The sequence below is a fragment of the Natator depressus genome, chromosome 1 (genome assembly GCF_965152275.1).
Source record: "Natator depressus isolate rNatDep1 chromosome 1, rNatDep2.hap1, whole genome shotgun sequence".
Lineage (NCBI taxonomy): Eukaryota > Metazoa > Chordata > Testudines > Cheloniidae > Natator > Natator depressus.
In genome coordinates this window covers 284,157,680-284,168,708 of record NC_134234.1, presented here as the reverse complement: position 1 = coordinate 284,168,708, position 11,029 = coordinate 284,157,680, and positions in this window count along the sequence as shown.

Here is an 11,029-nt window from a genome sequence, read left to right as displayed (position 1 = left end):
AGGCAGCCTAATTCTGGCATTTCTTAACTTTTGAGTGCTAGACTTTGCCACATTAACACCAGCAGGAAGGGTTCTCCTGTCGGTTTAGTAATCCAACTCCCGAGGAGCGGTAGCTACGTTGATAGAAGAATTCTTCTGTCAACCTAAGGCTGTCTATGCGGAGACTTAAGTCATCTTAACAATGCCTCTCTCAGAGGTGTGGATTTTTCACACCCCGACTGACGTAGTTAAACCAATCTAATTTTCTAGTGTAGACCAGGCCTTACTGAAATGGTTTCTGAAGTTTTTTAACATGTGCAAAACAACATTTTCTTCTCTATCCTCATTCTGAGAAATGGCTGATCTGATTTTGTTGAAATTAAAAATAGAAACAGCACCAATTAAAAACATCTTTGAGGCAGACACCCAGCACAGAAAATTTCAGAGTAAATGTTTGACAATGTTAGAAGTCACTGAAACAGGGTCTTATAACAGAAAGTTATAAAGGCCACCTTGAGTCTAGGCATTGCTACCTGCACTGCCTATAATATGATTTCCCTTTATGATACTACTTTCAAAAAATATCCTGCGTCTATGGTGTCAAACCTTAATGGTGTTCACTATGATTAGAAATGTGCCAGAAGTGGATCTGGAACCTCTTAACCTGTATTCAAACTTCTAGACTCAGACCCATTTCCAGTACATTTCTGCAAGGGAAAATGCTGATTGAAGCAGCAACTACAGGAACTGGAGATTTGAAAATTGTGGCACATTCTTATGGCTTTAGTGGCCAATGCTGTTGCAATATCTGACTAACTACAGTACCGATAGCTAGCTGACTTACACTTGCACTAGCTAAAGAATTTTTCCACCAGAGGAACTGTTCCAGGAAACATTCTGCCTTGCTTCTTTGTGCAGTCACAAGAAACATACGTTATTTTTGTTCCTTGAACCCGACAAGCAAGAAAGAGAAATGATCTACACTTTCTGTGACAGGTGACCATTGGGACCTGCAGTGTGTGGGCTGTGAAGCATTACAGATGGCCTCAGCTTCTGCAGATCTCGGGACATTTCAGGTGTAGAGGCCCAAGTCCTTCCCTATTACGTGAGACTGGAAAGGACACAACAGACATCATCCAATAGGACGATAGAAAGGAAACTTCAGGCATGACACTTACGATTTTTCTAGCCTCCTATGATAGCCAAAATTTCCACTCCTTTGTGAATTGAGTTTCTCAGATGTGTGAAGCATATTCTTTTTATCTCCCTTTCAGCCAAATTCTGGCCTCAGATGCCCCCATGCCACCCCCTTGAAGGCAATGGTTATGAAGGTAGAATATGGCTCACGTTCTGAGGCGCCAGGCTGACTCCATTTAGGGCTAGATTGTGGGTCTAACCACAGCCCTGGGTAGGTATGGTGCAGAGCCCACCATCGCAGGGAAGCATAAAAAGGCATTATGTTTTAATGAGGTACTATCCATCCTCAGTGCACAGTAGGAAGAGCCAGACAGTGTTCTTCTTTAGCACAGCGCAGCCTGTTCTTCAGGTCAGTGGTATGATGGTTGTACATAGCCCCTCACCCTCTCCACTTGCTTTGTGACGATGTGTGTGTAACGCCAACAGACCCCGGTTGTCGGGATTGAAACTGGGACCTCTGGAGCTAAGTGCATGAGCTTCTACTGCATGAGCTAAAAGCCATATGGCAGATTCATGAGTCTCTGTCTCTCTCTAAGTGGTCTTGGTGCCACTAGATAGAACAGAATAGGTTACATGTAGGGTTACATGTGCACCGGAGAAAGAGAGGGAGCAGTCCCTGTGCTCTTCTGAAACAGGGACTGCAAGTTTCCTCAGCCCTTGTGCAGTGTGTGTAAGTGTGAGAAGAAGATACCTTGAGGCCTCCTCTCCTGTCACATCTTTTCCAGGGCTAGGAACAATCTGGCCCTTAGTATTGAATAATTAATACTAGAGCCAACCAAAACATAGGATTTCCGGTTGGCAGAAAATGTTGACCTTTTGAAATCTGGTTACATTCTGATTTGGACCAAAATTAAATTTTTAGAAATGTCTCATGAACCAGAAATTCCATGAAATGTTCATATTGGAAACAGACACAAAATATGCTCCGGGGCACCACAGCTGCTGACTGATATTGACACGTTGCCTGCCAGGTTCACTGTGTCTAAGTGATAAGAATCATGCTGGTTTTAGTCCACCGTGGGGAGGCTGCTCCAGAACCACAGACTGTAGAAATCCAGGCCTCTCACTAAGAAACCTGCCTGGCACAAAGGGATGTGTCAGAACCCTAGCTGTGATTTGACAAAAGTTTGTCCAGCCTACGATGTTTCCATGAAACTTTTTAGCTCTGACGAATTCACATTTTCTAATGCAACTCTATTCCTAACCAGTTCTCATTACCACAGACTGGGATTTTCAAAGGAGCCTGGGGAACCTAAATCCTTTAAGGTCTTTTGAAAATCCCATCCATACTCTTTACCTATCCAGGAATAGGATAAAAAATATGAACAGTTTCACAATTTCTTACTTTGGGCTGTGGTTTTAATTGGAGGTACAATCACTCCTCTAAAAGAACTTTAGTAGCTTCATATACTGACCCCTGCTCTAGGTTTTGTGCTAGCAGCTCACTCAAAGCTTACATGCGTGTGACACTACGTTACCAGCTTCAAATGAGAAATAACACTTTTATTTAACATATGGTAGCAGTTACCTAAGTATTGCAGCTGTTTGGTCTAATGTGAAAGAGACATTTTTTCAGACTTCTGCCTGAAAGCATGATGAAGTTTTCCCGTGTTTCTACAGTATACAAAAGAAAAATAACGTGTTTACCAGCTTAGTGCTTTCGGGGGTTTCATAACTGACCGCCAAGACTTTAAGCCTCCTCGGAAAAAGCCTATCATACAAATTTACCTACAGATGATGATGGTTGAGGCTGAAGAACAACACCCACAAAATGGAAAATCAGAACTGTATTGTACCTGGAAATATCCTACGCCATTAAAATGGGCACAGTGACAGTTATAAATCTTGCACTATTAATCATCTCATAATTGAATGTTTCCTAGGTAAGTAACCTTAACTGCCAAAACATTAGCATACCACCTAGTTCTATATTAAGCTAGTTCAAAGCAAATAATGAATCTATAGTGAAACTAGCCTTTTTTTTTCTACCCAGCACTTTTACATTTAGTATATATACTTTTTATTTTATATTTTCACACCTCTGATACCAGTGTTCTAACATCTGTCTCACACATACACACCCACATTTTTGACATCCTAACCAACACTGTCAGTATCAAGAAACTGCATCTATTGCAGGAGTTTGGGAGTTACAAATTATATAATCATTTATTTTAAAAAATCGTTCTGGTTTTTATTTTATTTGTTATCCTACAACCAGAAGTGAATTCCACCAACTACTGGATGTTCATTGTCCATTATAAAGCAACAATCCAGTTGGGCAGTTTGTTTGCCTTAAAATTCTAGTTCCCAGAGTAGAAATGTCACTAGATCCTTTTTATGTTAGTGGAATTATATATGTAACTGAATAGTATTTTTCTATTGTTTAAAAATGAGAAAATTCCATATGGGTATAGGAACTGTATTATAGATGGAGCTGGTTGCACTGGCAACCTTAATTCTGGCACTTCCTAACTTCTGAATGCTTTACTTTATAACCTTAATAATGTTCTTTTAACATACTTTTTTGTGTATAATTTAAAGTCCTCCATAATTGAGTCCCAGCCTAATGGTAAAATCCTGCACTACTTAGATTGTAAACTCTTTAGGGCAGGGAATGTCTTCTTGTTCTGTATTTGTACCCCACTTTGCAAAATGGGGTCCTGCACTGTGACTAGGGCTCCTAGTAATACAGTTATTATTAATAATAACAATACCACATGGGATGTTTGGTTTGATTGCTGAAACCACTCTGCTACTGCCAGGGAATACATCCTGTCCACATAAAAGCAAACCCTCTGAGGGATTAAAGAATGACATTGATTAAGGGAATTTAATTCTTTCCTCTTTTAGAGGAAAGAAACCCAATGACTCTGACTTGGACCCTTCCTGATAGGGGATTTATCTTGGGGAAAACTGGTGGGCAGGGAGTGCATGGTAGTTAGTCATTTGGAGGAAGATAAAGGGTGAGAGCTGAGGTGACAATTCTTTCCTGAGTTAGGGACCAGTCCTCCTCTTTCCTCACACAAACAATGCAACATCCCTGCTGCATGGGTGGGGAGGCAGGGTGTGGAGAGACACCACCTGTGCACGGTGAAAGCTGCTCCACTGTAGTTCTCTATGTGACAGCACTAAAGCATGTGAGGGAAGGATGTGGCCAGTGAGCCCATGAGCTCTGTGGATTGACTATCCAAAATTCCTTTGTATGGGGACACAGAGGGTCTGTCCAGATGCTGCAGGAGTGCTCCTGGAGTGCTGTGCAACAGCACCATGCTCTGAATTCAGTATTGAAAAAGTCCCCCTGAATTAATCTCAATCTATGAATTTAGGTTTTGTAAGGGAGGAGGGGAATTTGGCCATCAATAACTCTTAGCTATATTGTTAAAGGTATAAGAACACATGCAGAACACACCAAAAAAATCCGTTCCTTGGCATTATGTAAATCTTTATTAACCACAATTAATCAATTAATAGGTAACTTTAGATATTCTTCTATTCCTAAATTGAGAATTGTAATGCTGTGATTTAAAACCTCCCACAGGTCCACACTACACAAAGGCCTTAGATAAAGCAGTACTGCGAGGAACATAGCATTGAGTGTTTATAATTCATACAGAAACTGTTAATAACACTAGTAGTAAAGGTAAATAAGGATAAGAAACTGGTTAAGTGGAGACTACAATGGGTCATTCTGAAAGGGAAGCTGTCAAGCTGGTGGGAGGTTACTAGTGGAGATCCTCAGGGATCAGTCTTGGGACCAAGCTTATTTAACATTTTTATTAATGACCTTGGCACAAAAAGTGGGAGTGTGCTAATAAAATTTGCAGATGACACAAAGTTGGGAGGTATTGCCAATATGGAGGACGACTGGAATATCATACAAGAAGATCTGGATTACCTTGAAAACTGGAGTAATAGAAATTAGATGAAATTTTGTAGTGCAAAGTCATGCACTTAGGGACTAACAACAAGAATTTTTGTTATAAGCTGGAGAGTTATTAGTTGGAAGTGACAGAGAGGAAAAAGACCTGGGTGTATTGGTTGATCACAGGATGACTGTGATCCAGCAATATGATGTGGCCATGAAAAAGGCTAATGCAGTCCTAGGATACATGAAGCTGGGGGGAGAGGTAGATATGCTGAAGGGTAGGGATAGGGTCCAGAGTGACCTTAACAAATTGGAGGATTGGGCCAAAACAAATCTGATGAGGTTCAACAAGAACAAGTGCAGAGTCCTGCACTTAGGACAGAAGAATCCCATGCACTGCTATAGGCTGGGGACCGACTGGCTAAGCGGCAGTTCTGCAGAAAAGGACCTAGGGATTACAGTGGACGAGAAGCTGGCTATGAGTCAACAATGTGCATTTGTTGCCAAGAAGGCTAACGGCATATTGGGCTGCATTAGTAGGAGCATTGCCAGCAGATCGAGGAAAGTGATTATTCCCCTCTATTCAGCACTGGTGAGGCCACATCTGGAGTATTGTGTCCAGTTGGGCCCCCCACTACAGAAAGGATGTGAACAAATTGGAGAGAGTCTAGTGGAGGGCAATGAAAATTATTAGGTGGCTGGAGCTCATGATTTATGAGGAGAGGCTGAGGGAACTGGGCTTATTTAGTCTGCAGAAGAGAAGAGTGAGGGGGGATTTGATAGCAGCCTTCTGAAGTGGATGGAGCTAGGCTGTTCTCAGCGGTGGCAGATGACAGAACAAGAAGCAATGGTTTCAAGTTGCAGTGGGGGAGGTCTAGTTTGGGTATTAGGTAAAACTATTTCACTAGGAGGGTGGTGAAGAACTGGAATGGGTTACCTAGGGAGGTGATGGAATCTCCATCCTTAGAGGTTTTTGAGGCCCGGCTTGACAAAGACCTGGCTGGGATGATTTAGTTGGTGTTGGTCCTGCTTTGAGCAGGGGGTTGGACTAGATGACCTCCTGAGGTCTCTTCCAACCCTAATCTTCTATGATTTCCAGTATAGATAGTGTTATTGCCATTATACAGGGCACTGGTGAGACCTCATCTGCAATACTGTGTGCAGTTCTGGTCGCCCGTGTTTTAAGAAAGATTAATTCAAACTGGAACAGGTCCAGAGAAGGGCTACTAGGATGATCAGAGGAATGGAAAATGTACCTTATGAGATAAGACTCAAAGAGCTTGGCTTGTTTAGCCTAACCAAATGAAGGCTGATGATTGCTCTCTATAAATACATTAGAGGGATAAATACCCCGGGGGGTGCGGGGGGGCAAGGGAGTGAAGTTAAGCGACAATGTGGACACAAGAACAAATGGCTATAAACTGGCCATCAACAAGTTTAGGCTTAAAGAAAAGGAGTACTTGTGGCACCTTAGAGACTAACCAATTTATTTGAGCATAAGCTTTCGTGAGCTACAGCTCACTTCATCGGATGCATAAAGTGGAAAATACAGTGAGGAGATTTATATACACACAGACCATGAAAAAATTAGATGAATGTTTCTAACCATCAGAGGAGTGAAGTTCTGGAACAGCTTTCCAAGGGAGCAATGGGGGGTAAAAAACCTAAGTGGCTTCAAGACGGAGTTTGATAAATGTATGGAGGGGATGATATGATGAGACTGCCTACAATGGCATGTAGCCGATCTGTGACTGCTAGCAGCAAATATCTCCAATGGCCAATAATGGGACACTAGATGGGGAGGGCTCTGAGTTACTACAGAGAATTCTTTCCCAGGTGTCTGGCTGGTGGGTCTTGCCCATATGCTCAGAGTCTAACTGATCGCCATATTTGGGGTTGGGAAGGAATTTTCCCCCGGGTCAGATTGCCAGAGACTGTGGAGGGGTTCACCTTCCTCTGCAGCATGGGGCATGGATCACTTGCAGGTTTAAACTAATGTAAATACTGGATTCTCATTAACTTGAAGTCTTTAAACCATGATTTGAGAACTTCAGTAACTCAGCCAGAGGTTATGGGTCTATTACAGGAGTGGGTGGCTGAGGTTCTGTGGCCTGCAATGTGCAGGAGGTGAGACTATATGATTATGATGGCTCCTTCTGGCCTTAAAGTCCATGAGTCCAGTAGTCTCTCAAGTCAGCATTTTGTATTGTTTTTAGGGTTCAGGGTGGAGGCATTGTGGGGAGGGGCTCAGAAGTGCAATTGGTGAATGTAACTGTCTTGCTGCTTAAGAGATCTGGTTTTGAATATGGATCAGATCACCAGTGGAATGAATTTGGCAGTCTCATCCTCATTCACATTTTTTCCACATCCATGACACCATATATGGTACAAATGGCAGAATTAAGTACGCCTTGCCTCTCTGCTCAGAAGAGGAGCTGCAAAGGAAAAACGTCTCAGTGGTTGGACTCTTGGGTCCTGATGGATACTGGGCAAATCTACACGCTTTCCCTTCACCCAATCCAAACTTTGGCATGATTTGTAGTTGCTGTCCAGTGACACTAGACATGATGTGTGGTTGACTGCCTCCTGCGGTGAACCTAAGCATGGGACCCAGGAGGTTACTGGCATCAGCTCTGTTGGTTACAGGACAGAAGTGATCTTAAGTTACATGTATTGTAAGTCATATTCACAGACAACCTCATCTTCAACATGGGCAGAGGGTGCAAGGGATTCTAGCACTTGCTGAATTCCTGCTTGAGGTTTATTGGAGACATTGCTGAGTGCTCTCTTCACTCCCTCTCTTGGTTTAATTGGTTAGTCTTCCTGCACTTGATCCAAATAATTGCCTGGTAATTAAGGGGCTTGGGGGGTAGCCACAGTTTTGGGATTGGTTCGCTGAAGTTGCAGCCTGCTGCATTAAACCCATTCCTGTCATGTATTTCGTATTTCCTGTGTATCTAGATCAATTATTATTACAAACAGAGCTGGTTGACCACATCCATCAAAACTTTTTTCTTTGAAAAATGGCGTTTTGATTAAACACAAATTTTCACAAGCATTTCCATCTTCATAAAGTCCAGTTTTTGAATGTTTTATAGAGCTCTCTGACTTCAAAATGGTTATTGGGAAATATAAAGTTTGTTTATGTACAGTCACTTTTTTCTAAAAATAAAAGGACGTTAATTATGTGCCGAGTATTGGAATCATTATAATCTCCTTGCTAAACAATATTCTATTTTAGTGTACATTTTAAATCTTTCCTCCCATTAGACCTGTTTGATTCTACGATGTAAATATCATGCATTTTGAAAATTCTGATATTCATTTCCGTAATAGTCCATTAGGGACTAGAGAGCAATGATGCATCTTAAATTCCATTGGCCAGATCATACTTCACCTCGATCTACATATTGAGAGATCCTTCATCCATGGATTAGCATCCCCTTTCACACAGGATGGGGCTTAAGCACTTTCATGCCACCATTTCCCATCCCCCTCCCCACAAGACCTAGTAAAGCTGTCGGGGGGAGAGACTAAAACTGGGCAGACTGAGGGGGAGGAGGTGCTGAGGGAATCCAAATTATCTGCCTGTAACCCCACAGAATTTACCCACAGAAATCAATATGGTCTCAGGCTAGACTACTTCTTTACAGCGCCCCAGCCCTCAGGTCCTCGGGGAGCTGTCATAGTGAGGAAATAGTGCCAGGTAGCATCTCTCCGATGGAGTGGTGCTGCCAGGGATCCAATAGCATTCCAATAGGAGGGGAGGCAACGCTTTCACACAGGAAAGCTGTGAGGCAGGGCAATAGAGAGATGTGATTGGTGGATCCATGACTTAGATCCCAGGTTTCAGAGTAGCAGCCGTGTTAGTCTGTATTCGCAAAAAGAAAAGGAGTACTTGTGGCACCTTAGAGACTAACAGATTTATTTGAGCATAAGCTTTCGTGAGCATCCGATGAAGTGAGCTGTAGCTCACGAAAGCTTATGCTCAAATAAACTTGTTAGTCTCTAAGGTGCCACAAGTACTCCTTTTCTTTTTAGAACCCAGTGGCCATCTGCCCCTATTTGACTGTGCAGTGGTGGTTGTAGAGCACCTTTGTTGCCACTGGGTGGCCTGTGGAGGGGATTCCACTCCTTCATGCAGTGCTCCCCTGCACACAGGCCATGTACTTAAACTGCACAGGAACTGGCCCAGAGGATATCCAGCAAAGCCGTAGTCAAATGCCAGAATGGGATTTTGGTTTTCTAGTTAATCATGCACCGTACAGCTAAGTCCCAACTCACCAACAGCTAACCCTCGTTCATCATGCAGCAGGCCACCTATTAAGTCAGGCAGACCACTGGGAACATATCACACCAGTCTTTCACGCTGTCTAGCCACTTCTGAGACTCATTCAAGGTGCTGCTCCTCATTACAAAGCATGAAATGTGCTGATGCCCTCCTGTTTCAGATACCATCCCTCCCTCTGCACCTCCATTCAGGCCTCAGTTCAGGATAACACGTACACACGTGCTTAAGTCCCAATAAAGCCAATGGGGGCCACAGTTGGGACAAATCATGTTATAAATCAGGCACATCTCACAGGGGGATAGAGTCCTACTGATGGACAGCCTATATTTGTGGAACAGGGTTCCACATAGACATTTGGCTGAGTCTAACCACCTTTAAGGTACTAACTCACCACTTGATGGAAGCATTCTCCTAATGGAGACACAAGATCACCTGACTCTACTAATAAATAAAAGGCTGTGTCAGAGAGTAGACAGTTCTGTTATCAATAGAGGAAAGCCTTGGACTTATTAAATTTAATGCAAGAGTCCTCAGATCTAGTCATTTTTTTAAAAAAAAGAATAGAAGTAATTTATTTTTCAGCATGTCATTTAATTACGTGGGCACCTCACTGGCAAGGACCATAATGTTATTTACTTTCTCAAGGATTAACCACTAGGTAGTTTTTAATCCAAAAAGCCTTGGTTTAATGTTTTCATGGGTAATTTTATTATGATGATTTAGCAGCAGCTAATTTTCATACAAGCTGATGATGAGTAAGCTGAAATCAACAGTTTTCAAGGAAACACCCCGGTCTTACATGACCCAGCAACCAAAGTAAAAATGACTTAGTTGCATTTCTCAAAGAAGAGAAATCCACAACCACAGGAAGCGTGTGCATCGTTTCATGTTAAAAGTTCTCTCTTTGAAAGAAATGTAACCAAACCTATTACTATAAGACTGAATTCTTCTACCAATAAGGGACACATAGTAAGAACAGAGGAACTGAAGGCATGAGCCATCCTTTTCACAGTAGGTCCTATTTTACAATAAAGCAGAGATTAGAAATCCTGATCAGGTATCATTGATTATAAAAGGCATATGCACTTTTTTTTGTAGTTCAACTTGCTGTTAAAATTTAAATTTCTATCCACGACAATACTTCAGCTCCTTTTTTGTAGAAAAGAAAAAATTTACTAACATTCAAAAGAATATTGACAAGCACTGGGGGGAAATGATTTTTAATTCAATTTTTTAATAATAGTTTTTAAAGGAAAAATAAGACTGCTGACCAGCAGTGCAAATAGGGCGGTCCGGTCCAGTATGCCATACCAGCAAGATATTTATAGCTGGTACGGTGTACCGGAAAGACACAGGCGGAGAATGTGCCAGCAGCTCCTCCCTTTGGCGCAGCTGTACCACACCATCTCCAGCCCTTCCACGCAGGGTCTCCTCCGTCCGTACAGCAGCCCCTCTGGAGGATGGGGCTGGGGCCAGGGCTGGGGGGTTACAGCTGCCTGGTGGCCGCACCTTTTGCTCTTTTCCCCACTGCGATTCCCAGGACAGCCCTGAAGCGCAGTTCAGGGAACCGCAGTGGGGAAAGGAGCAGAACGCCGGCAGCTCCTCCAGCAGCTGTACTGCCCCCGGCCCCGTCCTCTGGCGGGGCTGCTGCTGTACAGACGGAGCCGATGGAGACGCAGCTCCATGGAAGAGCA